Source organism: Bufo bufo, chromosome 11 (genome assembly GCF_905171765.1).
Source record: "Bufo bufo chromosome 11, aBufBuf1.1, whole genome shotgun sequence".
NCBI lineage: Eukaryota > Metazoa > Chordata > Amphibia > Anura > Bufonidae > Bufo > Bufo bufo.
The window spans coordinates 11,246,813-11,274,615 of record NC_053399.1 but is presented as its reverse complement, the minus strand read 5'-3'; the positions used below and the strand labels follow the sequence as shown (position 1 = coordinate 11,274,615).

General features: G+C 46.5%; 1 protein-coding gene across 1 annotated transcript in view; it reads left to right on the top strand.

Moving 5' to 3' along the window:
- The window catches only part of TXNDC16 (thioredoxin domain containing 16), a 75,666-nt gene that overhangs the window by 41,711 nt on the left and 6,152 nt on the right, over nucleotides 1–27,803 (top strand). The window lies entirely within an intron of this gene.

Below are 27,803 nucleotides of genomic sequence, written 5' to 3'. Positions count from 1 at the left end.
TTGATGAATTGGACTAGTCGTCATGCTATTAGCCTGACCTCTGGTGGTCATTTTTCAGTACGACAGGTTTATATTCACTTAGACTGGTCTAATGTACTTGTGCATGAAAAAAAGTTGCATCTTTGTGGAAAAAAGTTGCATGTCTCCCGGAAAGTGCGACTTTTAATGCAGAAGAAAATAAATTTAAAAAAATAAATAAATAAATCACACTTCACCACTGAAAACAAATTAAAAAAAAAAAGTCCGCCAGCCCTGGGGTGGAGTAGAAATTAGACAGTTTTTTGCGACAAATGCAGGCACTAAAAAGGCGTACCTACATAAATAGGTTGGAAAAAAGTTGCAAAAGTTTGAAAACTTGCAAATTAGTCAGAAAAATCAAAGTAGGCAAACAAGGCGCAAAAGCCTCCAAAACAGTGATTGGAACTTTGGAAATGGAAAAATAAGAGTCTAAACAGCATTTTTTTTACTAAAAACAAGTGCAAACACTTTAGTGAATGTGCCCCACTGACTAGTACATCATCATATGGTCCATGTGACGCTGTAAGTTCCATCCGAGCCGCAGCCAGTTTATGATGAGAGGGTCTGTCGGTACTTGTATTCTCCCTATAATAACAGTTCTGAAGCGTCTGCACTGTGCTGTTCCTCTGTTATTCCTCCTGGAAGTGAATGACTCAATTGACACCTGGGCCATACCATACCTCATTCACACGTCAGTGTTTTTTGAGCCAAAACCAGGTGCAGGTCTTTCCCTTATACCCGATGTCTGTGGAGGCTCCAATCCTGGTTTTGGCTCAGAATCACTGATGGAAATAACTGACCAAAACGCTGACGTGTGAATGAGGCCTAAGAGCACACAGAGCGGACGTGCTGCACTTGGGATGCCAACACGAGTAGGAGCTGCAGCTGCATCCTATTAACTAATTACCACCGCGTTGTTCCTTCTCGTCTCGATTGGTAATGGCCACACGTCTTTGCGGGTTACTGCGCATCCATTGCCAATGATGAAGACAGTAGAAACAATGCAGCGGTAATTAGTTAATAGGCTGCAGCTGACACGTCCGTGTGTCCACATCCCAAGGGCAGCACGTCCGCTCCGTGTGGTCTTACCCTCGCCAATAGCGCATGTCCCTGCACAGTGTGACACTGGCAGTGCTAATTATTCAGTAGGAACAGGCCACACAGTACATTTTCAAGAGGAATAACAGAGGAACGGCTCCATCCAGAGTAATCTCCGTCCTGGCGATGTTGTGGATCGGCTCCTACATAATCCTGGGAACATGGGAAGAAGAAAACAGATAAAGTCTGGCGAGACGGATCACGTCGTGAAATAACAGATGTCGGTTTCTGTTGTTTCTCAGATCCACATGTTTTCCAGTGTGACGGCGCCAGGTCCAGACATGCACCCCTGGGAACCGTTACACGCACCCGCCTCCTTCCTCACACGGCTGTTCTGCTGATATTTGCTGCATTGGGACCTGGCAGTTGCTCCTCAGCATCTGACGAGCAGCCGTCGATTTCTTATTACAGAGGATTTCTGTACCTGAAGCTTAATCTTTGTATACCGAGAAGTTCTGCAACTTTCTAACATACATGTCATTTCACTTCATGGCTTTTGTCAAGATCTTTGCTTGCTGTCAGTGAATGCATGCATTCCTTGACTGAAAACCTGCTCTGGTCATGTCCTGCTTACCCCCCCCCCCCCCCCCCAACGTCAGCGCGCAGTCACACAGGGATGAGTTTGAAAACCCGCAAGCGGTTTTATTGCCACAGTTTTGCGTATGGTTAGTTGGCGACATTTGGGGGTACAACTACAATGCGCCCTGTGACATTTTTTGTAATAATAGTTAATGGTGTCGACCCTGCGACATGCTGCGTGATCGACAGTCGCACAGAAATCCAACTCGTGTCGCCCCATTGACCATCATTATAAAAATACGTTGCGTGACTTTTCTGTGAGACATGTTGCCGTGTAGCCCTAGCCCAGGGATGGCCAACCTGAGGCTCTCCAGCTGTTGCAAAACTACAACTCCCAGCATGCCCAGACTGCTTACAGCAGGGCATGTTGGGAGATGTAGTTTTACAACAGCTGTAGTGCCGGAGGTTAGCCATCAGAGCCCTAGCCTAAGGATCTGAAACAGTGCCGCGCCACGCAGGGCTTCAAAGCCTGTAACTAGCACGACACATAGGTCCGCATAGCAGCTGTATACACAAAACGGTAAGAGATTTATAATGAAGACTATCTGCAAAGTCGCTTTTTTTTATATATATATATATATATATATATATATATATATATATGAATTGGGGCTGCTATGAAGATGCTGCTGCTCTAGGACAGATTCCTGCTTTTTGGGGAGGGAGAACAACATTCACATGCAAGAGGCGAGGACAGGGCCTGCTGGAAGTTGAAGTTTTGCAGCAGGGGGAGGTGCAGACCGCGCTGTGCTGTGCTGTGGAGGCTGCTGCTAATTAGCTCCTAACGAGGCGATTCCTGCCTGCAGGTCAGAACTCAGGACACAGAGAGGTAAGTGTCCTACTGTATGGCTATAGGACCAAGTTCAGACTTTACTGTAGCCGCACACCTACAAGCGATACTGTGCAGCAGTTTGTACAGGGTTTAGGTTTTTGTCTTACACGTTTCACACGAGCGAGTCCATTGCGGCAATCATGCGCCGTGTGTGAGCGCGGTCCTCCGCTCTGTTCTTGCAGGAGCGCAGGGCATTATCAGGATTTATAATGCTGTGTGTCTCTGCAGGACCTTATTATACAGAATACTGACCGCTTTATGTCACTGTGATTCCGTAGAAGGATGGTCATGCAGAGGCACACAGCATTGTAAATCCTGATAACGCCCTGCGCTCCTGCAAGTGCAGGGCTGCGCCAACTACCAAAGATGCGTCTGATTTATGATGAGGTGCACGTTCCATCATAAATTAACCGCATCTTCCAGTAGAAGTAAGGCTACTTTTACACCTGCAGGCAGTTCGGACGCAAACGGATGGCATTTGTCAGATGGATCCGTCTGACAAATGCATTGAAATACCGGATCCGTCTATCCGGTGTCATCCGGAAAAACGGATCCAGTATTTTATTTTTTTTTGCATTTTTAAAGGTCTGCGCAGACCGGAAAACCGGATCAGGCAAATTTTCAGTATTTTTGGCCGGAGAGAAAACTGCAGCATGTTGTGCGGTATTTTCTCCGACCAAAAAAACGTAAGAGGGACTGAACTGATGCATCCTGGACGGATCGCTCTCCATTCAGAACGCATTAGGATAAAACTGATCAGTTCTTTCCCGGTATAGAGCTCCTGTGACGGAACTCAACGCCGGAAAAGAAAAACGCTAGTGTGAAAGTACCCTAAATAGACAGTCAAAAAATGACAGTCTTAATAATTGTCCCCCTTGAGTGGAGTAGTTTTTCGCCAACATTAACCCCTGTTTTCAGACATAAATGTTAATAAATTTGCCAGTGCCAATGTTCCAGCAACAAAATATTGCGCAGGGCAAGGGCTTTTTTGTACTTTATATTATTGCACTGCTAGGCGGAGGCTTCTGACGTCACCGGCACTGATGGGCGGACTCTAGAGCTAAAGCCCGCCTAGTAGTGCTGATGACGTCACAGGGTCGCCAGAAAAAGCCCTTGCCCTGTGCGATGGAGCAAGGAATGCTCATGTCAGAGGGGCTGCCCGGGTGAAAACAAGGATATGTTCCCCCTGCTCCATGTACAGTTTTTCTGCAGCGCGTGGATGAGATTTAAAAAAAAATCTCCCCTGTTTTGCTGCTGCTGCAGAGGTTGTGACGTCCGCTACGGAAACCGACATCCTAAATGCCGCGGATTTAGAACATGCAGCAAACGGGCGGAGCTCAGTGCAAAAACACGACCAAAAGCTTTCCTTTGATTTAAATAGGAAAAATGCAAAAATTTAAAAACATGGTCGCTTTTTTTATGTTTTGTTTTTTTGTGACGTTACTTCTTTGAAGCGCATTTTAGCTGCGTTGCCTGTTAAAGTCAGTGGGGAAGGGCTAAAATAGGACACGGAATTGGGCGGCTTTTGGTCAGCAAACACCTGGGGGGTCATTTACAAACAGTGAAGGGCTGGGGTATTTTTTGTACACTTCATCTTGAATAATGTGCTTCCTCCGCCAGCGCAAAGGGGGGGAGACAAGGACCAGCCTAAAAAGCCGATCTTTGTGAATGACCCCCCCTGTTCTCCTAGGCTGATCAGCCTTTCCTATCTGCCGCTGCTTTTTCATCCCACGTTTTTTTGCCGTGTGAACATAGCCCCAGGAAGCGCTGCTTTTCTCGGCACGTATTATGGCAGCAGATGGATGTCGTGCAGCCCTTGGCTCTGATGGGAGGGGGTCCCAATAATCAAGAGCAGCTTGTGAATAATGTATTTTTTCCTTGAATCCTCCGCTGACTTTGTTCTCCAGTGATGCGCTGCTGACTATTGTCCCATTTATGGTTTTTTGCTATCTGTGCCCTTGAATTATAGGAAACTCATTTTTTTTTCCATCATTTTATTTCTAACCCGGTCGTTGTCCAGCTACATACAAATCCTGATGGTCGGCAGTGGGGGATGTGGGCGCTGTGGATGACAATGGCGGCTTCCCTTCCGCCTTGGCCTTGGGCTGATAAGCTATCTTCTGCTGCAATGTGCCCAGCGCAGGGAGGATGTGGTCCCCGGATTTAGACTTAAATTAGAATAAAGATATCAGAAACGGGAAAGTTTTGTTATAAAAAGCCATGTACAAAAGTGAAGGGGTTTAATATTTTTGCTGGCAGGGCCCGGAGTCGCTGGGGAACGTCACTTAAAGGGACGGTACTTTATTGTGTGCAAAGTAATTTAAAGGGGTTCTCCGGAATGTACATATCGATGACCTACTATCAGGATAAGTCAACAACATGAGATCGGCTGGGGTCTGACGCAGTTGGCTGTGCGAAGAGGCCGCGTGTGACGTCGCGTTCATCGGTCACATGGCCCAGGTGCTGTTCAGTGCCGTTCATGTGAAAGGGGCCAAGCTGCATTACAAGCGCAGTCGTCACCCACGTGGATTTTGGTGTTGTCAGCGCATTCAACTATGTAAAGAACAAAGTATTTCAGAAGAATATTTAATTAATTCAGATCTAGGATGTGTTATTTTTGTGTTCCCTTTATTTTTTTGAGCAGTGTATATACACACACTGATCTATACCTCTATATACATATATAGACAAAGTATATAGAGATATAAGGGCTCATGCACACGTCGGGTCCGCAATGCACGGGCACCGACCGTGGGACTGCCGTATGCGGATCGCGGACCCGTTGGGGTCCGCAATCCACATGCGACGGTCCGCACCGCAAAAAAGTTGTGCATGCACTACTTTTTTAGCGGTGTGGAGGCACGGACAGAGACACCACGGAAGCACTCCATAGGGCTGCCGATCCGTGCCTCCGTTCCGCACCTTTGGGATTGTGGGCCCATTCACATATTTGGTGAGGCACCAAAATACGAAAAAAGTCAAGAGGTGTGAATACTTTTGCAAGGCACTGTGTATATACACTCACCTAAAGAATTATTAGGAACACCTGTTCTATTTCTCATTAATGCAATTATCTAGTCAACCAATCACATGGCAGTCGCTTCAATGCATTTAGGGGGGTGGTCCTGGTCAAGACAATCTCCTGAACTCCAAACTGAATGTCAGAATGGGAAAGAAAGGTGATTTAAGCAATTTTGAGCGTGGCATGGTTGTTGGTGCCAGACGGGCCAGTCTGAGTATTTCACAATCTGCTCAGTTACTGGGATTTTCACGCACAACCATTTCTAGGGTTTACAAAGAATGGTGTGAAAAGGGAAAAACATCCAGTATGCGGCCGTCCTGTGGGCAAAAATGCCTTGTGGATGCTAGAGGTCAGAGGAGAATGGGCCGACTGATTCAAGCTGATAGAAGAGCAATGTTGACTGAAATAACCACTCGTTACAACCGAGGTCTGCAGCAAAGCATTTGTGAAGCCACAACACGCACAACCTTGAGGTGGATGGGCTACAACAGCAGAAGACCCCACCGGGTACCACTCATCTCCACTACAAATAGGAAAAAGAGGCTGCAATTTGCACGAGCTCACCAAAATTGGACTGTTGAAGACTGGAAAAATGTTGCCTGGTCTGATGAGTCTCGATTTCTGTTGAGACATTCAAATGGTAGAGTCCGAATTTGGCGTAAACAGAATGAGAACATTTATCCATCCTCTGATGGCTACTTCCAGCAGGATAATGCCCCATGTCACAAAGCTCCAATCATTTCACATTGGTTTCTTGAACATGACAAGGAGTTCACTGCACTAAAATGGCCCCACAGTCACCAGATCTCAACCCAATAGAGCATCTTTGGGATGTGGTGGAACGGGAGCTTCGTGCCCTGGATGTGCATCCCTCAAATCTCCATCAACTGCAAGATGCTATCAATATGGGCCAACATTTCTAAAGAATGCTATCAGCACCTTGTTGAATCAATGCCACGTAGAATGAAGGCAGTTCTGAAGGCAAAAGGGGGTCCAACACCGTATTAGTATGGGGGCACTAATAATTCTTCAGTAGATGGGTATGTATATAGAGATATATATCTATCTCTCTATATATACAGCATGTGATGTATGTAGTGCAGTGTGTCGTGTGTATCTGCAATGTGACAGTGTTTTTATGCAAAGTTAGGTTGTGCAGAGCAGGGGGCGGGGAAGGGCAGATTATTCACGCCCACAAATATTCATGAGGGCGGGCTCAGTCTTTGGTTCACGCCCCCACAGCTTTGCTGCAGCAGGTAAACAAAGCAGGAATAACAGAACCGTGCAAAGCTGTGCGGCTACTTTCACACTTGCGGCAGAGGATTCCAGCAGGCAGTTCTGCCGAATCCGGACGCAAACGGATGGCATTTGTCAGACGGATCCGATGCGGATCTTTCTGACACATGCATTAAAATACCGGATCCGTCTCTCCGGTGTCATCTGAAAAAAACTGATCCAGTTTTTTTTTATGTTTTTTTTTTGCATTTTTGCATTTTTAAAGGTCTGCGCATGCGCAGACATGAAAACCGGGTCCGTTTTGCCGGAACACTAATACATTTCAATGGAAATTAATGCCGGTTCCGACATTCCGGCAAGTGTTCAGGATTTTTGGCCAGAGAGAAAACTGCAGCATGCTGCGGTATTTTCTCCGGCCCAAAAACGTAAAAGGGACTGAACTGATCCATCCTGATGTATACTGAGCAGATCGCTCTCCATTCAGAATGCATCAGGATAAGGCCTCATGCACACGACCGTTTTTTTTTGCGGTCCGCAAAACGGATTTCCGTTGTTCCGTGATCCGTGACCGTTTTTTCTTCCGTGGGTCTTCCTTGATTTTTGGAGGATCCACGGACATGAAAAGTGAAAAAAAAAACTAAGTCAAGTTTCCATTGAAAATGATAGGAAAAACGGACACGGATCACGGACGCGGATGACTATCTTGTATGCATCCGTGATTTTTTACGGACCCATTGACTTGAATGGGTCCGTGAACCGTTGTCCGTGAAAAAAATAGGACAGGTCATATTTTTTTCACGGACTGGAAAAACGGATCACGGACGCGGAAGCCAAACGGTGCATTTTCCGATTTTTCCACGGACCCATTGAAAGTCAATGGGTCCGCGAAAAAAAACTGAAAACGGAACAACGGCCGCGGATGCACACAACGGTCGTGTGCATGAGGCCTAAAACTGACCAGTTTTTTTCGGGTATTGAGCTCCTGTGACGGAACTCTACGCCGGAAAAGGAAAACTCTAGTGTGAAAGAACCCTAAGGGTCCATTCACACATCCGTGTGTGTTTTGTGGATCCGCAAAAACACGGACAGCGGCAATGTGCGTTCCGCATTTTGCGAACCGCACCTCGCCGGCACTAAGAGAATATGCCTAGCGGACAAGAATAGGACATGTTCTATTTTTTTCTGGATCGGAATTGCGGATCCAGAAGCGCGGGTCCGCAATTCCGGATCGGGGCCATGGATGGGTCCGCAATTCCGTTCCGCAAAATGCGGAATGGAATTGCGGATGTGTGAATAGAGCCTAAGTATGTATTTTTTATATTTTTTTTTTTAAAGAAATCAAGCTTAAAGGGGTTCTGCAGTTATTTTAAACTGATGATCTATCCTCTAGATAGATCATCAGCATCTGATCGGCCGGGGTCCGACACCCGGGACCCCCGCCGATCAGCTGTTTGAGAAGGCTGCGGCGCTGGTAAGGTTATTAAAGCTCCCAGGTAAGCGCATACACCGGCGGCCACATTATATTATTTCATATCGCACTAAACCCACCACAAGTATATCCTCTTTCCCTCTCCTGGCACAAGTATGCCATCCTCTCCTGCCGCAGGCCACCAGCTCTTTCCCTCATCTAATCATTCAACCATTTCGTAACCACATATACACAATCCGTTAAGCGCATCCACTTGCATACACCAACGGCAATATTATATTATATCACATTATATTATACCCATCACAAGCATGCCACTTTCTCCTCTCCTGCCACAAGTATGCCATCCTCTCCTGCCGCCAGCCACTAGTTCTTCCCTTCAATTAACCACTTCATAACCACTTAGATACATTCATGCATTTTATACCTTCTCCGTTTGCTTTTACCTACAGCCCTCTGGCCACTCTTGCTGCTGACGCCCCTAAGGTAAACCTCCCATTCCCCTTTGTCCTGCACACCTATAAACCACATCATACAGATAGTTGCACAAAATAACCTATGATACACCTCACTACACATTACCAGAATACACGCCACCATACTAGGGACACCAGGTTGTTCCTATACATATCATGGTCCAACACTGGGACTTCCCGTCATACCATATATACTCCCCTACATTATAATAACATTGTCCATTTAAGACACACTGGAGTACATACATTTTATGCTAGCAGAATCTATTAGACATCACTGGGTCCATGAGTGGCCTTATACGCATAAGAAGCAACATATGATACCAAACATCTGTTGTTTTTTCTTTTTCTTTACTTTTAATCGATTTATTGTAGTTTAAACTGACATTCGCATTTTATTTCTCTCTGTAAACCACAGTTCTTCTTCTTATTTTATGTGTATATAAAAATATATCTTTTAGTGTATAATACATGTACACACTGTACCCTTCTAACCCTTTATTTTATTGTATAATACACGTACATACCCCCCTAATCATGTGGGGATGCTTTTGGCTTCGGCACCTTCATTGTATCCTTTTAGACTTGAGAAAGGAGTTATAAACCCCGAAACGCGTTGTCTACTGCACAATAAACAGCTATTAAACCAAACGTTCCCTAATTGAGGTCGTCTTTTGTGCGCCAAAGAAGTACCCTACCGTGTGCCAGCACACAAACCACCCACTACTTCCTCCACAGTCCCTAGGAGTTTTTGGCAACTCCATCCAAAGGGACCGAACGGGTACTGGCGGCACCGACCCCCCCCCCCCTCTCTCTGTGGACCTGCCCCTACGGACGTTGTGCGTACACACGCACAACACCAAAAGGTGAGCATACTCCATCCATTTCTTCAAACCGTATTATCGATACCCACCACCCTATGAGCGCCTCTCCCCATTTTTTGTCTCTCGCCATAACTGCTGCCAAGGTTATTAAAGCGAATGTTTCACCTCTGACGAGTCATAATAAGTGCAGTAATACATGTATAGAACCCCTGCAGCTGTTTTTGGATCAGTAAATTGTATGTTGATGGACACCCCCATCCCACAAACCAGCCATGTACTGAGAGGACTCCTGTGCGTGTGCACTTATTGGTGAGGAGTCCAGCAGAAGTCCTCTCTCTGCATTACACGGCCGGTTTGTAGACGCTTGGCGGGGAAATGGGGGTGAGAATCAATATATAAATTGGGCTACATGCACACGAACGTGTTTTGGTTCCGCATCTGAGCCGCATTTCTTGCGGCTCGGGTGTGGACCCATTCACTTCAATGCGGCCGCAAAAGATGCGGACAGCGCTCCATGTGATGTCCGCCTCCGTTGCTCCATTCCGTGGCCCCGCAAAAAAAAATAGAACATGTCCTATTCTTGTCCGTTTTGCGGACAAGGATAGGCATTGTTACAATGGATCCTCAAAAAAACGGATGCCATACGGACGTCAACTGTTTTTTTTTTTTTTTGCGGACCGCAAAACACATACGTCGTGTGCATCTAGCCTTACTAATCTGGAGCCAGCGGCAGCTAGTCTCTATTAAGAGTCTGCCGGAGGTGACAGATCCCTTTTAAAAGAATTGCTAAAAAAAAAAAAAAATATTTGCTCCACAAATAAATAAAATGAAAACGGGCCCCTAAATCACCATGTACGCAAAATCACTAAAAAGTCCCAGGTCCATTAGGACTGAATGACCGGGGGGTCATTAAGCGGATAAAGGCACGCCTGTCGCATATGTCTATTATAAGGGGCCAGTTTGTGGCTGCGCGATCCAAGCTGGAAAGCAGAAGCCAAGATCGCCCACCTCTATACAGCTAGGAAGTAATGGGAAAGCGCACGGACCCCGTGACCTGAGGTTTCCTGCCAATCTGTGGACATCTGAGCGCTGTCTATATTAAGACCCAGCGACATGATAGAAGACATTTGTTCTCTGTGCTAATGAAGTGGAGGGAATTTGGGCTGAGCTTCTCTTGCAAGTTCAATTTTCTTATATTAACTCCTTATGGGTGGGCATACTTTTGCAACCAGTTTATTATTGCCAATGGTGCATCTAAAATAAGAAGCAACTTTGCTCAATCTGTGAGGGATCAGGGGTCCTTGCGCCCACCTAGGTCTAAAAAAATCTTGTGCACACAGCTTGTACGGAGGAGGAGCGGGTGTTGTCTGTGTGCCCTTTTCCCTCCCTGGTCGTCCACCTGTGTGTCTCTCCACAATTTGCTTGACTACCAAGCTGCTGTGTGTGGTGGCAGCCCGGAACACGGGCAGCGCCACTCGCTGCCAGGAAATTGAGTTTCCTGACTGTTAGTTCGCAGGCGAAATAGTCCTGCACAGGACCGTGTCCAGTAAGCCCCTGAGGAGCCGAAGCATTAGATGGGAGTGGTAGTGGCTCTGATTAAAGTGTTGTGTCATGGTGTCCTGCCTCAGGCCGTTGCTCCCTGGGGTTCGGTGCAATGATGTGATGTGAAGGAACAAGGCAGAGATTATAGAAGAGAGAATACTTTTCCTTACGGGGTACAAAAAACAAATAGCAGCGCATCCAGCAGCAGTTCGTATCCGCCCAGAAGATGGGGTATGGTGCCTAGCAGTCTGTCAGAAGATGACATTCAGAAGTTTGGTAGCTGACAAAATCTCTCTCCTGATTCCCTTTCCTATGGATTTACACTGGCATCTGTGGCTGCAGGTGTCCACTGTGTGATGCAGTCTTCTAGCTATGCCTGTCCTGAACTGTGGTGGTGGTGGTGTCTTGACATGTTTTCCCCCACCTTGCAGCGGAGTCTGTGTAGTTTGATTGCTTGATCACTTTGCTGATAATATGCTGTGATCTCCAAGATTTCTGTAGCCTGGGACTCTGCAGGATCTCAGGAGTAGTTGTCCTCCCAGATGAGCAGACTCTGTGGTCCTCATGGCCTGGAGGAGCTAGATCGCATCCTCCCTCACTCCTTACTCTCCTTTCCCCTCTAATTAGCTCTGCTCTGCTCCTCCCTTGGCAGGAAATCAGACCAGCCCACTCCTACCATGAAGGGAGGAATAGGATGGTAGGAGTCCCATTCCTGTTGCCGAACACTGCCAAACATTACCCCATTTGCTGGTGGACAAGGTGTATAGCATGAGGTGTGACATAACATGAACATAACAAAAGCATTCATTTACAAACCATTTGTAGTACCCATGTAGATGCGGCATTAAAGGGGTATTTCCATCACAGGCAAGGGGGGCTACCCCATTGTCTGATAGGTTCGGGTCCCAACGCGTATCATTCATCCACCCTTCTGATCAGGAGTGGGGGTTTAGGTAGAGTCACAGAAGCCTGCTGCTGCGCATGAGTCATAGTGGGAAGCCTGTGCAGCCGCCATGTTACAAGCTGGTGGACAAGCCAATTGCCACATGCTCACGGGAATGTATCTTATGTGGATTTTGCAGCATTTCTGGGATGGATCCCATTTTGTTGTGGCTTCTTCCTGCGTTTCACCCTTTCCTTCGGTAGCATTCCTCCTCAGTGTAAAGATCTGCACTTTCTATTCTATTCCCCTTCTGCAAGTTTGTTTTTTGCGGCGTTGCTGTTCTCTTCTGACTGCAGGTCCTTAAAGAGACTTGAAGTGGAATTTTATCTGCCATATTTTTTTATTTTTTTTGTAGGGTAGAGGGTGGCTCTTGCATGACCCGCGGAGTCACATAGGTTTCGATAGACCCTAAGCCCTTGGGGTTGAGCTCCCCAGCTGGAACCTCTGGACCACGGGGGGTGAATGCTCTCCAATAAGATCATGCTGGACCATGTCGCTGTCAGTTTTTGGCCTGGTTACAAGCGCCTATGCTATGTATAGTTATAGCGTGAGGTCTGGGGAGGGGTGAAAACAAAAAAAGTCAAAGGCTAAAGGAGTAGCTGACGTCAGAACGTGTGCACGGCTCCGACGTTACTCGTATGGCAGGGAGATTTGTAAAAATCTCATTCATTCGTTTGCATAAAAAAACAAAATAATAATACAGTATATTAATGAGGAGCAGGGGAGCTAACTTCTGGGGGTCCACGTGAACGTGTGTACCCTTCTCCACCACTTGCACACTGGACACATGGCACAAGCGCCACTCACTCATAGGATACATGCCGCACTCATGCTACATATGCTGGACACACGCCATGCACACGTGCCACACATGTTATCACGCTAGTGCAGGGATGGCCTACCTGAGGCTCTCCAGATGTTGCAAAACTACAACTCCCATCATGCCCGGACAGTCTACAGCTATCAGCCTACAGCAGGGCATGGTGGGAGTTGTAGTTTTACAACAGCTGGAGGCCATCCCTGCGCTAGTGCATTACCAGATCTTTCGCCCAGTGCGGACCCCCGCAAGGTGGAAGGAAACACCTTGTAAGCCACTCCCTGATACCAATAAGCCACGCCCCCTCCCATCCACACTATAAACTCCCCCAGTAACGGACGGCCCCTGCTGCTGGCTGTATTGTGTTGCAGAGGGACCCCCTCCCTTCAGGCCCCTATGCAGCTGCCCCAGTGGCATGTCCACCCCGGATGAGGAGCCATTTTTATGGACATGCTATTAAAGTTTGTGAGGAAGTTATTTAAAGGGTTCCTCCTCCCATAGATTTTTATGACACACCTGTCCCTGCACTGAGCTCCTATGGTTCCATATTGCAGGGCCATATCCTTCACTGTAAGGGAACGTTCACACTGAGAATATACATGTCTGAAAAATCCGTCTGGATCTGTATGTGGCTTTATGGGTCTAATATGGACATAGCAACACTAGAATATGTCGCAGATTCCCACTGACCATATACCATAGCCGATTTAGCTGTTGCCTATAGCAACCAATCACAGCGCAGCGTTCATTTTCCTAGAGGAGAATATGAAATGGAAGCTGCGCTGTGATTGGTTGCTATCGACAGCAAGGCCAGTTCTTCTTTTAGGCAGATTCCTCGATGTCCTAGGCTTCGTGTCAGGGCCGCGTACTGTTTACATGGCGGTACATCGGAAAGTAAACATCGGATGCGGCCAATCTGCACTAATCCCTGGATATTACATCCTAACTGATCCCTGTGGAGTCGGGACACATTAGGGACTGTGGGCGATACATTCGGTTTTCCACATCCAGTTCCTAAATTTTTCTGCCGACAGTTTACGGCTGGCGAGTTTGGCTATTACATATTGCACAGCCGTAGGTCACAGTGTAGTCTGAGGGTATTTTCGGACAGAGGGTTTAAGGTGCGGATAAGGTGCCGAAAACCGGGCTGAACATGCTCTGAAATGATTGCTCCGAAGTGTGGGGGGCAAGAAATGCGAAACTCGGGATGCATGCAGCCCCAACCCTCCTCTAATTTTAGGCACTGGTCCCCTGTCTCTAGCCCCCCTGATTCCGGAAAACCGGGGCTCGAAAGAGGGTACCCCTAGAAGGGGTGCACGCAGGGCCGTCTTTAATATTGATGGGACCCTGGGCAAGAATTTACTTGGGCCCCCTGGATCCCGCCTTCCCACGCCGTCCACCACAACACACAAAAAATGTGCAGTGTGTGAGTATATCAGAACCCACTGCTTTCCTATAGGGAAGCATTGGGAGGCTATTGCGCATGCGTGGGCTTCATAGAGATGCTTTGAATCAATGCATTTCTATGAGGAGTGTTTAGCGTGAATGCCAGTGGACTAGGAAGCGCCTCTGATGGCCGTCTGATGAGTGGCCACTAGACGTGTTCCTTGGCAATAATGTAAATACTGCCTTTTTTTTTTTTTAAATGGCAGTGTTTACATTAAAAGGCTTGGTCGTGTGCATAAGGCCTAAGTCTAATCCACAAGGTAATACCCTTAACATTAATGCATGTGCAAAATAGCTAACATTGTCATACAGACCGGGAGAGTCGCGTGTGGACGCTTATAACAGTGTAACTAATCTGCATGACATTTGACGCAATTAGTTACATGGTGTGGTAGCTAATTATGGGACAAAAGGGCCTGGATTATAATGTGTAATATGTCCAATGATACCTACCAGTGCCTACTGTCTCTTGTACTCGGAGTATCTCTGTGACACACCTGTGCTGATCAGAATCTCCAACATTGCTGTTTTTTATATTTGATACTTTAATGAATTATTTTGTAATAATAAAGGGAACACAACAATAACATATCCTAGATCTGAGTTAATTAAATATTCTTCTGAAATACTTTGTTCTTTACATAGTTGAATGTGCTGACAACAAAATCATAAAAAAATGGAAATCAAATTTTTCAACCCATGGAGGTCTGGATTTGGAGTCACACTCAAAATTAAAGTGGAAAAACACACTACAGGCTGATCCAACTTTGATGTAATGTCCTTAAAACAAGTCAAAATGAGGCTCAGTAGTGTGTGTGGCCTCCACGTGCCTGTATGACCTCCCTACAACGCCTGTGCATGCTCCTGATGAGGTGGCGGACGGTCTCCTGAGGGATCTCCTCCCAGACCCGAACTAAAGCATCTGCCAACTCCTGGACAGTCTGTGGTGCAACGTGATGTTGGTGGATAGAGCGAGACATGATGTCCCAGATGTGCTCAATTGGATTCAGGTCTGGGGAACGGGCGGGCCAGTCCATAGCATCAATGCCTTCGTCTTGCAGGAACTGCTGACACACTCCAGCCACATGAGGTCTAGCATTGTCTTGCATTAGGAGGAACCCAGGGCCAACCGCACCAGCATATGGTCTCACAAGGGGTCTGAGGATCTCATCTCGGTACCTAATGGCAGTCAGGCTACCTCTGGCAAGCACATGGAGGGCTGTGCGGCCCTCCAAAGAAATGCCACCCCACACCATTACTGACCCAATGCCAAACCGGTCATGCTGGAGGATGTTGCAGGCAGCAGAACGTTCTCCACGGCGTCTCAAGACTCTGTCACGTCTGTCACATGTGCTCAGTGTGAACCTGCTTTCATCTGTGAAGAGCACAGGACGCCAGTGGCGAATTTGCCAATCTTGGTGTTCTCTAGCAAATGCCAAACGTCCTGCACAACTGTAAGCACAACCCCCACCTGTGGACGTCGGGCCCTCATATCACCCATGGAGTCTGTTTCTGACCGTTTGAGCAGACACATGCACATTTGTGGCCTGCTGGAGGTCATTTTGCAGGGCTCTGGCAGTGCTCCTCCTGTTCCTCCTTGCACAAAGGCGGAGGCAGCATGCTGCAGTATTTTCTCTGGCCAAATACCGTAAGAGGGACTGAACTGAAGACATCCTGATGCATACTGAACGGAATGCTTTCCATTCAGAATGCATGGGGATAAAACTGAAGCATTTTTTTCCGGTATTGAGCCCCTAGGACGGAATTCAATACTGGAAAAGAATAACGCTAGTGTGAAAGTACTCCAAGACTGTGATCTATGGTCGTGCAATACGTGGTGTCCAATCTCGCCATGTAGCCCTATCCAGTTTATGTGAAATGTCACCTCTCAGGGTGAAAAGTTCAGCCATCTTTATATCACCTCAGTATAACACTCCCATTGAGTAAACGCCGCAGGAACAACTCCCAGCAGCTTGCTACTAAAGCCTCATGCACACGTCCGTGGATCATACGAGTGTATTACTGTACAGCCAGCGGCGGCATGAAGCGCACAGCGTCATAGCAACCGATGACGCTGTGCGCTCCTGCACTCAGCAGGAATCCCGGCCGGTATCTCACGGTCCGTGTTCCACGGACGTGTGCATGAGGCTTAAGACCAGAAACTACTACTACACCTAATCATTTCCTTTGGCGATAAGTAAATGTGCAGCACCTTGATGGCTGACACTCCAGAGCTGAAATCCATAAAACACTTTTACAATTTCATGTCAGTGAAAAAAGTTCTGCAATTTTCAATAACCCCTTGTAAGATCTCTGCTTACTTCATAAAATGAAAGCCTTCTCTTTTAGAGCAGTTGGCCACCTTTGGGGGGGGGGGGCTGTGGTTTGGGTTACACTGACAGAAGCAGACGGTGTCAATTTTGTTAGCTATTTTTATATGATTTAACACAGGAGTTTAATACATTCCCCAAACAATACCTAAAATTGCAAAATTTCACTTAAATTTTAAAGAGATATACGGTCATAAGAAGAAACTGCCTGGCGGTTTCTACACTTACGTTAGACATTTTTCTGGTGGATTTCTTGGGACATGCGATGTTATGGCCACAGGTCACATAAAATAACCGGTTAACTGAATGTTGTATCTTGTATACATGCCAAAAATCATTATCTGGAAAGGGAAAAATATTGTCATAATGATCTTCTGATGGGTCATAGACAAGGTACAAAGATAGATCTGTGGGGCTAGTGCTACTTTGGTGGCCATCAGAGGGGCTGGTGCTTTTGTGGTGGCCATATGTGGGGCTGGCGCCCTTGTGTTGGCCATCTGTGGGTCTTGTGGTGGCCATGTGTGGTCCTGGCACTCTTGTGGTGGCCATCTATGGGGCTAGCAGTCTTGTGGTGGCCATCTGTGGGGCTGGCGCTCGTTTGATGGCCGTGTGTGGGGCTGGCGCTCGTTTGGTGGCCGCGTGCGGGGCTGGCGCTCGTTTGGTGGCCGCGTGCGGGGCTGGCGCTCGTTTGGTGGCCGCGTGCGGGGCTGGCGCTCGTTTGGTGGCCGTGTGCGGGGCTGGCGCTCGTTTGGTGGCCGTGTGCGGGGCTGGCGCTCTTGTGGTGGCCGTGTGTGGGGCTAGCAGTCTTGTGGTGGCCATCTATGGGGCTAGCAGTCTTGTGGTGGCCATCTGTGGGGCTGGCGCTCTTGTGGTGGCCATCTATGGGGCTAGCAGTCTTGTGGTGGCCATCTGTGGGGCTGGCGCTCATGTGGCCCTGACAGCCTTAGGCAGGGAGTTGCATGTGCACAATAGCTAGAGACGAAAACCATGAGGACTGCATATTTATTACATAGGGGAAATAATCTGCTGATTGGTCCCCTTTAAGAGAGACGTTGTTTTGCCATCTTCATTGGTACTTTGCCATATTAAATGGAGATTTAATCAGATGCTTATAAACTGGAATATTACCTAAGATAAATGTTAGTGCAAGGAAGATGACCGCAGAGCGTGAGAATGGTAAGGGCGAGGGTTCCTGGCAGCAAAACTGAGCTTTTACAGACCTTTAACTGTGCCTGAAGTCATTTTATTTATATCCATGTGATATCTCTCTAAAAACAGTGACTTTGCAATGGTGCTTGTGCCCATCCTTCAAAGAAAAGCAAAATAGGGACACTCCAATTATATTTGTGAAATTGGTACATGCAGGGGATGGGTGTAAGAATGTGTCTTAAGGGTCTGGTTCATGCAGGTTCTCATTCTCTTTTCCCTTGTTTCACCTATTTGAGAACAGAAGTTTCTTTCTCCAGAGCTGTTCTTCCTACCAAAATTGGAAAGAAGGTTACAACCACGGTCAGCCAGTTTGGAGTGAATGGAGTTGAGTCACCCTGCCACCCTCTTATACAGTCCTGATCAAAAGTTTAAGACCACTTGAAAAATGGCAAAAGATCACATTTATCATGGCTGGATCTTAACAAGGTTCCAAGTAGAGCTTCAACATGCAACAAGAAGAAATGGGAGTGAGACAAAACATTTTTTGAGCATTCAATTTAATGAAAACAACGAATAAACTGAAACAGGCTGTTTTTCAGCTGATCAAAAGTTTAGGACCACACACCTCCAAAAAAAACGAAACCCCCCCCAAAACAGAAATCCAACTTCCAAACATGACCTCAGTAATGAGTAGCTCCGCCGTTATTGTTTCGGCATGCTTGATGCAAGCGTTTCCATGAGGTGAGTGGGAACATTTCTCCAAGTGGTGAAGACGGCCGCACGAAGGCCATCTACTGTCTGGAACTGTTGTCCATTTTTGTAAACTTCCCTTGCCATCCATCCCCAAAGGTTCTCAATTGGATTTAGATCAGGGGAACACGCAGGATGGGCCAAAAGAGTGATGTTATTCTCCTGGAAGAAGTCCCTTGTCCTGCGGGCATTGTGTACTGTACCGTTGTCCTGTTGATAAAACCCAGTCATTACCACACAGATCCATATCTTGATGACAGAGGGGAAATTCAGAAATTGGCCCACACCACTTGCCATAGCAGTAGAGAGAAAGAGACAATGGTGGGGATGGGGGGGAGGAGATTGATCGAGACGATGGGGGGGGGGGGGGAATAATCCAATGGAAAGAGCAGTAATATCCCTATCTTTTATGTTTTGGTGTTGTATTATGGGGCCCAGGGACCTTTGAACCATCATGGGCACCAAGGCCAAGGAGCAGCTGCTGCTCTGCACCCCCTGGAAGCCACAACTTGGAATGAAAATCAAAATCCTACAGTATATAAGGCAAACGTGGGGAAAAAAGCTTGAGCAGCATGTAAGAATAGTATTGTGGGATTTTACAGTGTTTTTTACTATTTAGGTTAACACAAAAGTGAATAAACGTGAGTGATATCAAGATTGAGACTTTAGATTTGGCCTGTTTCCACCTTGTCTGGCCTCCTCAGAGTAGGATAGGTTACACTAGTACCCAGACCTCTGTTCCCTGTCAACTGACACATAGTTTGATGAAGAGCGTCTCGGTTTATAAAAGAAGAGTTTCTGTTGTCTTGGGTAACGAGACATGAGCCTCCACATTAGTGAGAGGATCCCTGCGATCTGTAAATATAGTTCAATTAAAAGTTTTAGCGCACGTCAGACCTCAGCAAAGCTGTTTACTTTTACAAGAGACCTGCTCAGAAGTTCTGTAACCGCAGAAAATTTTGAAGTCATCAGTGTCAAGGAATTCATTTGGTGCAAGACTGCAACTTTAGACCTGGATATATATATTGGATGAAGCCCAGGATAGTACTATTAGCTGGATGTCTGTCTATATGGTCATACAGTGAGTGTACAAATCCTTCATACCATAGTGTGTCTAATAATAAGCACCCAAATAACTGCCAAATTTTGGGCAAATAAATCTATACAATGCTCAAATAATCCCGCCGTAGAGTGTTCAAATACAACTGTAGAGTGCTCAAAAAATACATTGTATAGTACTAAAAAAAATGCCACCGTAGACTGCTCAAAAAATGCCCCCGTAGACTACTCAAAAAATGCCCCCGTAGACTGCTCAAAAAATGCCCCCGTAGACTGCTCAAAAAATGCCCCCGTAGACTGCTCAAAAAATGCCCCCGTAGACTGCTCAAAAAATGCCCCCGTAGACTGCTCAAAAAATGCCACCGTAGACTGCTCAAAAAATGCCCCCGTAGACTGCTCAAAAAATGCCACCGTAGACTGCTCAAAAAATGCCACCGTAGACTGCTCAAAAAATGCCACCGTAGACTGCTCAAAAAATGCCACCGTAGACTGCTCAAAAAATGCCCCATGTAGACTGCTCAAAAAATGCCCCCGTAGACTGCTCAAAAAATGCCACCGTAGACTGCTCAAAAAATGCCCCCGTAGACTGCTCAAAAAATGCCACCGTAGACTGCTCAAAAAATGCCACCGTAGACTGCTCAAAAAATGCCCCCGTAGACTGCTCAAAAAATGCCCCCGTAGACTGCTCAAAAAATGCCCCCGTAGACTGCTCAAAAAATGCCCCCGTAGACTGCTCAAAAAATGCCCCCGTAGACTGCTCAAAAAATGCCACCGTAGACTGCTCAAAAAATGGCAATGCTATCGCAGAGTGCTGAGAAGAGACCACCACCATACAGTGCTCAAAAAAGACCAAAACCATACCATCATACATAATATTGTTGCCTTCTTATGCAGCACAGGGGTCAATTAAGCACACTCGGGCACGATGGCTCCTCTGCATTCCCCATAGCTATATCCCTGGAAGTAAGCCACAACCTGGAAACAACACTGAGCCGCGTATAGAGTGCATTCTAGAAAGTAATATGATGCCCAAATAATACGTCGATTTGCATAAAACTTTGGTCTAATACTGTAAGGAGCAAGAGCTCCGTACAGTATTAGAATGTATTGTCTCCGATGAGCCGAAGTTATTGCTTTTGTGAAGTCTCCTGAGACTTCAGGTAATAACTTCATAAATCAATTTGTACTGTAAAAAAACATTTCCCGAACTCTGGTTCGGTTCCAAGGTACCACTTGGCTCCTGCTCCGTACAGTATTAGAACAAAGTTTTATGCGAATCGACTCCCTAGTCGATTCGTTCATCCCTAGTGAGTACAAACCTCTGGTGCCAAGCAATCTGTATTGTGTAAATGAGAGCTAAAAGGACATTTATAAAATAACAACCCATTACGAAAAGTTTTGAAATTATAATTTTTTTTTATTGTGGACTTACAGCTGCCCAGAGGACAAGAACAGCCATGTATACGACACTTCCCCTTTAATTGCAGAGCCTATGTATCTGTGTACAGCGTGGGAATCCTTGGAAAGTCCCATAACCCGTGTGGGATGCAGGATGTATAGCGTGAAGTGTGTCATCTGCCACTAAAATGGGAGCTAGAGAATCCACTAGAAGACGGACAGATGTTTGCAGATCCCACGAGGGATTCACTTGGCAAAAGTTAAAGTTTTTTTCAGGAATCAAAATTTCCTGTAAGGCAAGCAATGGGAGTCAGAGTGTGCAGAGAATGAGGAGGGTACGTACTGGATATCTGAGGACTGTGCGAATATTACATGTTAGGAGACCTAAAATAGGTCTCTCTGTGATCCCTCAAAGTTTTGGCTGACACTCCAGTGATCTCCACCACTAGCTAAGCCTTAAAGCGGTTCTCTGGTTTATAGTGAATTTTTTTTTCTGCAAGGATTTCCCCAAACACTGCATCATTTTGCCCCATACACCTGTTTTCCATGTCAGCACTTTTTGTTCCCGTGTTCTCAGCATCACTGCATCCTGGCAGGATGTTTACATGCAGAACTTCCTGTTTTCAACAGGTTTTCTCTGCCTAACTAACATGGAGAGGGGAGGTGTAGGGAGTGTGACAACTGAAAAGGGAACAGCGTGGCAGGTGGAGCAAGCCCTATGAAAAATTACAGTGCAAAGCATGCTGGGATTGGTTCAAAAACAGGAAGTTCTTCATGTAAACATTCTGCCAGGATTCAGTGATGCTGAGAACATTGGAAGGAAAGTGCTGACATGGAAAACTATGTGGGGGCAAAAACATGCATTGTTTGGGGCAAGTACAAATAAAATAAAATTGCAGAACCCCTTTAAAGGGGTTGTCCAAGATTAGAAAATCATGGTTGCTTATTTCCAAATTCGTGTCACCCGTGTCCATGGACTCTGTCTGCTCTTGCTGTTAACCTCCATTTACATCAGTGGAGCTCAGTTGCAAAACCAGACAAAACATATGGGCCAGTGTGGTGTGGTTGCCTGATTAAAGCAGCCATTTTTTTTTTTAAATCTTGTGCAACCCCTTTAAAAATGCTTGTCCTCCCTGAGCAACCCCTTCCACAGGTCATTATCTGGCAAGCATCTTGTCCTGCTTTGTATTAATTCCTAACATCTGATTAAAAGAGTGTGGCTGTGTCAGTATCTCTGTAGAAGCTCTCTGGCCCTGGTTCCCAGAGGGGGTCATCAAAAGAATGGGCATGGGCTGGAAAAGCCAAGCTCCTGGTTCCTCTATCTCAGGATAAGTGGAGTGTGTATGAAGTGGCATGAACTAACATCGGGAGGGGTGGGGGACCTCCATATTTTTGATAGGGACCCTTCTTTATGCATGTTCTATGATGGGTGACCCTCTTTGTAAGTTCTTGGCTCCTGTAAAAGGGTCAATCCAGCGTCTTTCCAGTGCAGATCCTCCTTCCACATTGTGTCTTCTGCTTAATTTCTGCAAGAAAGAACTGAAATCAGCAATGATATTAGATCTAGATGATGCCTAAATTGTCAGAGGCCTCGCTGCTCGCTTCCTGTGTTAATCTTGCAACGTTAAGGTTTCCTCAAACCATTAGTGGACCTAAAAATGAAAGGCTCTGAGGTTAGCTACTGCAGGATATAAGGTTAGGGCCAAAAGTATGGGGGGTGCCCGCCCATCACCTCTGTATGAGTGTCTCGCTACATGGGTCGTCGTTTTTATTACTATATCGCCCTTTACTCTCCCATCTGGTGATGGAGCTGGACACAGACCTTGTGCCCATGTAATCGCCTGCTAGAAGCCATTGAACGAAGTACTGGCTGAGATCACAAGGATGTTAAAGGGGTTGTCACACAATAGGCACCGCTTTAAAGGGGTTTTCTGGGAGTTCAATGTAGATGGCTTTTCTTCAGAATATCTGATTGGTGGAGGTCCGACACCCAAGCTGATCAGCTATTTCGAAGGGCCTGCGGCCTCCTCACAGAATACCAAGCACAGCGCCGTACATTGTATAGTGGTTGTACTTGGTACTGCAGCTCGGCCTCATTCACTTGAATGGGACTGAGGCCATGTGACCGATGTACATGACATCACTGGCGTAGGAAGAGGCTGCAGAGCTCACTGGAGCGTTACGGCCTCTTCAAACAGCTGATCGCCAGGGGTGGCGGGAGTTGGACTCCCATTAATATTTAAACTCCTGGTAAACCCCAATGAAGGGAGTCTGTCACCAGAAAATTCACTGATAAACCGGACACCGTGCCATGTAGGGCTAGCTCAGCTGAATGTAAGGATACCTTTCACATAGCGATCTGTTGCGTCATTCTGGAGAAAAAGCATTTTTAATTCATACGCAAATGAGTATTTAAGTGCACAGAGGGCGGGCCCAAGCTACTCTGTGCACCATTAATCCTCCTGCTTTCTCTGCCAGCCCTTCCCTCTCCATTAATAGGGTCAGGTGAAATGACTATGCGAGAACGTGGTCCTGTTGCAGGCCTTGTTATATGGTTTCATTGTGCTCTTTATTACCCTCTGGTAAAGGAATACTCCAAAAATGACAAACCATTGCGGTGCTATGGAGGACGAGAAAATCTCTGTGTCATGCTCCACCCCATCAGACCCCACGCTAAAAGTAACATAAGGTATATGCTAATACAAGTCACTTACTAATGTATTGTTATCATCCATATTGCTTCCCTTGCTGGCTGGATTCATTTTTCCATCACATAATACACTGCTCACTTCCATGGTTACGGCTACCCTGCAGTCCATCAGTGGTGGTCGTGCTTGCACACTATGGGAAAAAGCACTGGCCTATGTGCGCTCCCATGGTCCCAGCCACCAAGAGGCCAGCGCTTTTTCCTGTCGTGTGCAAGCACGACCACGAGTGATGGATTGCAGGGTGGTCTGTAACCATGGAAACGAGCAGTGTATAATGTGATGGAAAAATGAATCCAGCCAGCAAAGGAGGCAATATGGATAATCACAATACATTAGTAAGTGGCTTGTATTAACTTCCTCTACATAATAAATGCTATTTGCTAAAGTAAGACAACCCCTTTAGGCCTCTTCCCCCCCCCCCCCCCCCCCCCCCCCCCCGGGACTGCCCCAAAATGCTCAGGAAATTGCCGCTTTGGGATGAATTTGCACAAAACTGGCCTCTTCCTATCTGTATTCCCAACTATGTTCTTCTATCTCAATCCCTGCCACCAAGTATGGGGCTGCAGGGGCATTGCTAGGTTAAAACATTCGGGGCCTGGGCCCCTGATGTTTTGTCCCAGGCACCGAATGTACTGCCTGCCAGATAGATCCAACTGTATTGCCATCCTCAGGACGGCCATACAATTGAATCTAATGCCCTGCAGGAGCTGAAGGACCTGTGATCAGTTCTGAATGCAGTAACTGAAAAGGACCTGCGATGATGTCACCATCATGTGACCAGTGCAGGAGAGGAGGCTCAGCATCATGTGACCAGTGCAGGAGAGGAGGCTCAGCATCATGTGACCAGTGCAGGAGAGGACGGCTCAGCATCATGTGACCAGTGCAGGAGAGGAGGCTCAGCAGTGAAGAGAAGTCCTGGGAAGAAGCTGTGGTGAGGTCTGCTACATGAGGAGAGGTAAGTGAGGGGAGAGGCAGAGCAATGCTGGGAGTTGTAGTTATTTAACTGGGACTGTATGTTAGGTCTGAAGGAAGGGAAGTTATTTACATGGGACAGTGGGGTGGAGTGATGTTATTTACATGGGACTGAAAGTTGAGGGGGTGATGTTATTTAAATGGGACTATATGTTGAAGGTGTCTGGGGGGGGGAGTGATATTATTTACGTGGGACTGAATGTTGAGGGGTAATGCTATTTACATGGGACTGCGGGTTGGAGGTGGCTGGGGAGGAGGTGATTTTATTTACTTGGGGCCGTATGTTGAAGGTCTCTGGGGGAGGGAGTGGTTATTTACATGGGAATGAATATAGAGGGGGCGATGTTATGTACATGGGACTGTATGTTGAAGGCGGCTGGGGAGGAGGTGATGTTATTTACATAGGACTTTATTTTGGAGGGGGCTAGAGAGATGGTGTGATGGTATTTACATGGGACTGTATGGTGGAGGGGTGGAGGAATTATAATTTCTGAGGACAGTAAATGGAGGAATATTGGTCGACCTAGAGAATTGGGCCATATGCATTGGAGCTTTGTCCCCGGATCTTTTGAGACCCTAGCAACGCCCCTGTGGGGCTGTATGCCCAATGATAGTCTTCAGGGTTTAGTCCATGTCAGACGGGTCAGATGTCGTCCATCAGCCTCCATTTTGCAAAGATCCGTCTGGACTATTCCTGAGTAGTGATGAGCAGCATAAGCAATATTCCTTTTCACAATATTTTGCGAATTTTTGGCCTAATATTCGCCATAAATTCGTGATTTCCAGTCATTATTTTCTTGATTGCGAAAATCGGCAATGTAATAAGCGCTTTTTGCGTGCGCAATACAGGCGTGGCTCACTTTTGCTACATTTTTCAAGCTGCTAGAAGTTTCCTGAGACTGGAGAAAATGGTTGGCAGACACTTTCGTGACTGTGAGGAGGAACTCCTGATCACTGTAAGTAATTTTACATTCTTGCTTCTATCTCAAGATGGCCTCCTGACATTTGGTGGTTCATCTCATCTTTTAGCTGCTCACTCCAACCTAATATTTGTGCACGGAGCAGATAGACGAGGTCTGAATATGATGACCATACTGGGACAAGGCTAGATAAGTCCAGCGGAGGAAGCTGTTGACTGACAGGTCGCGTGTTGTCATGTCAGCTGGAGCAATGATTCAGTGTTTCTGAGGAACTAAGTCATGCTAGCTACAGCATGTCATCTACTGGATGGTGCAACCAAAGACGCTAGTCACGCCATGGGTTCAAGGGTTCATAAGGGCAGTGATCCCCAATCTGCTGTTGCAAAACTACAACTCCCATCCTACAACTCTCATGGCTTTCTGGAAGTTCTAGTCTTGGCGGTGGGAAAGTCAGGAGTGTGGTGGCCGTCTTGCTCGCTCTGGTGCTCTCCTCGCTTTCTGAAGACACTAAGTGCTCTATGTTGACTACAGCACCACTCAAAGAGGTTATTGCTTGGTAAATGTGGCCTATAGTGTGCTGGAGGGACAGCAGGTTTCACTATGGTTTAATTATGCAAAATCAACAAACAGAACTGCAGTGTAAAGCATGGTGGAGAGAAAATTCAGCCCCCTGAGGTGGGTTTGAAATTACCGCAGCGCCTCAGCGGGAGTCGCTGATCATAGCCATGTCCTAATAGAGCAGGCCGAAAAACACAGAAGGAAAGCTTTGAGGTCAATCTGGACATCTGCTGGAGACGTCTTTAAATAAACCTTCACATTGTCTTGTTTCAATCACTTTTATTAGAAAAGAGACACTCAACACACAGACACATTAAATTAAATAACAATCTTTGTATAAGTGTAGTCAATAACTCATGGAAAAATACAGGGTAAGTGCCTTCTTTATAATTTTTTTAATTTCATGAGGTAAATTCACCAGTTTTTATTTCCCTTTTCTTGTGTTTTTACAAAATGGGGCCTCGCCTGTCAATACTTCCACAGGGATACTGGCCTTGCTGCCCCTGGCAACCAATCAGAGCTCAGTTTATACTTTTTACACTTCTGTGGTAAATTGAAAACTGTGCTGTGATTGGTTTCTGGTCTTTTTGCCTTGAGCATCCAATCACAGTGCGGCTTTCGTTTTACCACAACAGTTTACAAAATTGTAGCCGAGCTCTAATGGTTTACTAGGTCACAAAAAAAGCGATTTTGCGGATGAAAGTGTATGTACACCCAACCGAAAACTGGCCTTGTCTTCTGAAATTGCACAGTAGTCCACCATTTGGAAGGTAAGCCATATGCGCTTCAGTTCAGAACCAAAAAATAGCTGCAAATTCATTTATAAGGCCTCATGCACATGGCCGTTGCCTGGTCGTGGCCATATTGCGGCCCGCAAACAGCGGGTCCACAATATGCGGGCACCGGCCGTGTGCTCCCCGCATCACTGATGCGGACCCATTAACTTGAATAGGTCCGCAATCCGGAGCTGCTGTGCGAAACGGAGGCACAGAACCCCACGGAAGCACAACGGAGGCACCGCAAAAAAATAGAACATATTCTATTTTTTTGCGGTGCGGACAGATCACGGACCCATTCAAGTTGAATGGGTCTCGACCTGTCCCGGCTGCCGCATGGACGTTGCCCATTTATTGGGGACCGCATATTGCGGTCCCCAATGCACGGAATGGCCGCACAACGGCTGTGTGCATGCTTCCTAAGGCTTTTGATCTGAATTCTAGTGGTCCCATCCATGCGGGGTTAGCTGCATTACATGCTATATAAATCGATAATTATGTGTGTGTCCTGCAGCGCTGTGTGCCGCCATCAGTCCTTGGCTCTATTAAGTGCAAACATAAAGACACTAGAGGAAGATGAGCCGTTGTCATAAGAGCTTACAATCTAAGAGGAGACATGAGGAGACAAATCGGGTAGAATACAACCTAGTGGTGGCACTACGCAATACTGACGGCTCATGATGCTTATAATGAGTTATTTAGGGTGGGTTCACATCACGTTTTATGCCTCCGTTATACGTTAGAAAGAAAAAAAAAAAGCATACAATGGAATTCTATGGTGAATTGCATCAGTCTGAGGAATCCGCTTAATGTATACGTTTTTTGTATAGGTTAAATGGATGGGAAAATTGTGATGTGAACCCAGCCTTAAAGGACGGGCCGGACCTGGGCTGCAAACCTGGGGGGAGGCCTGCATGACTG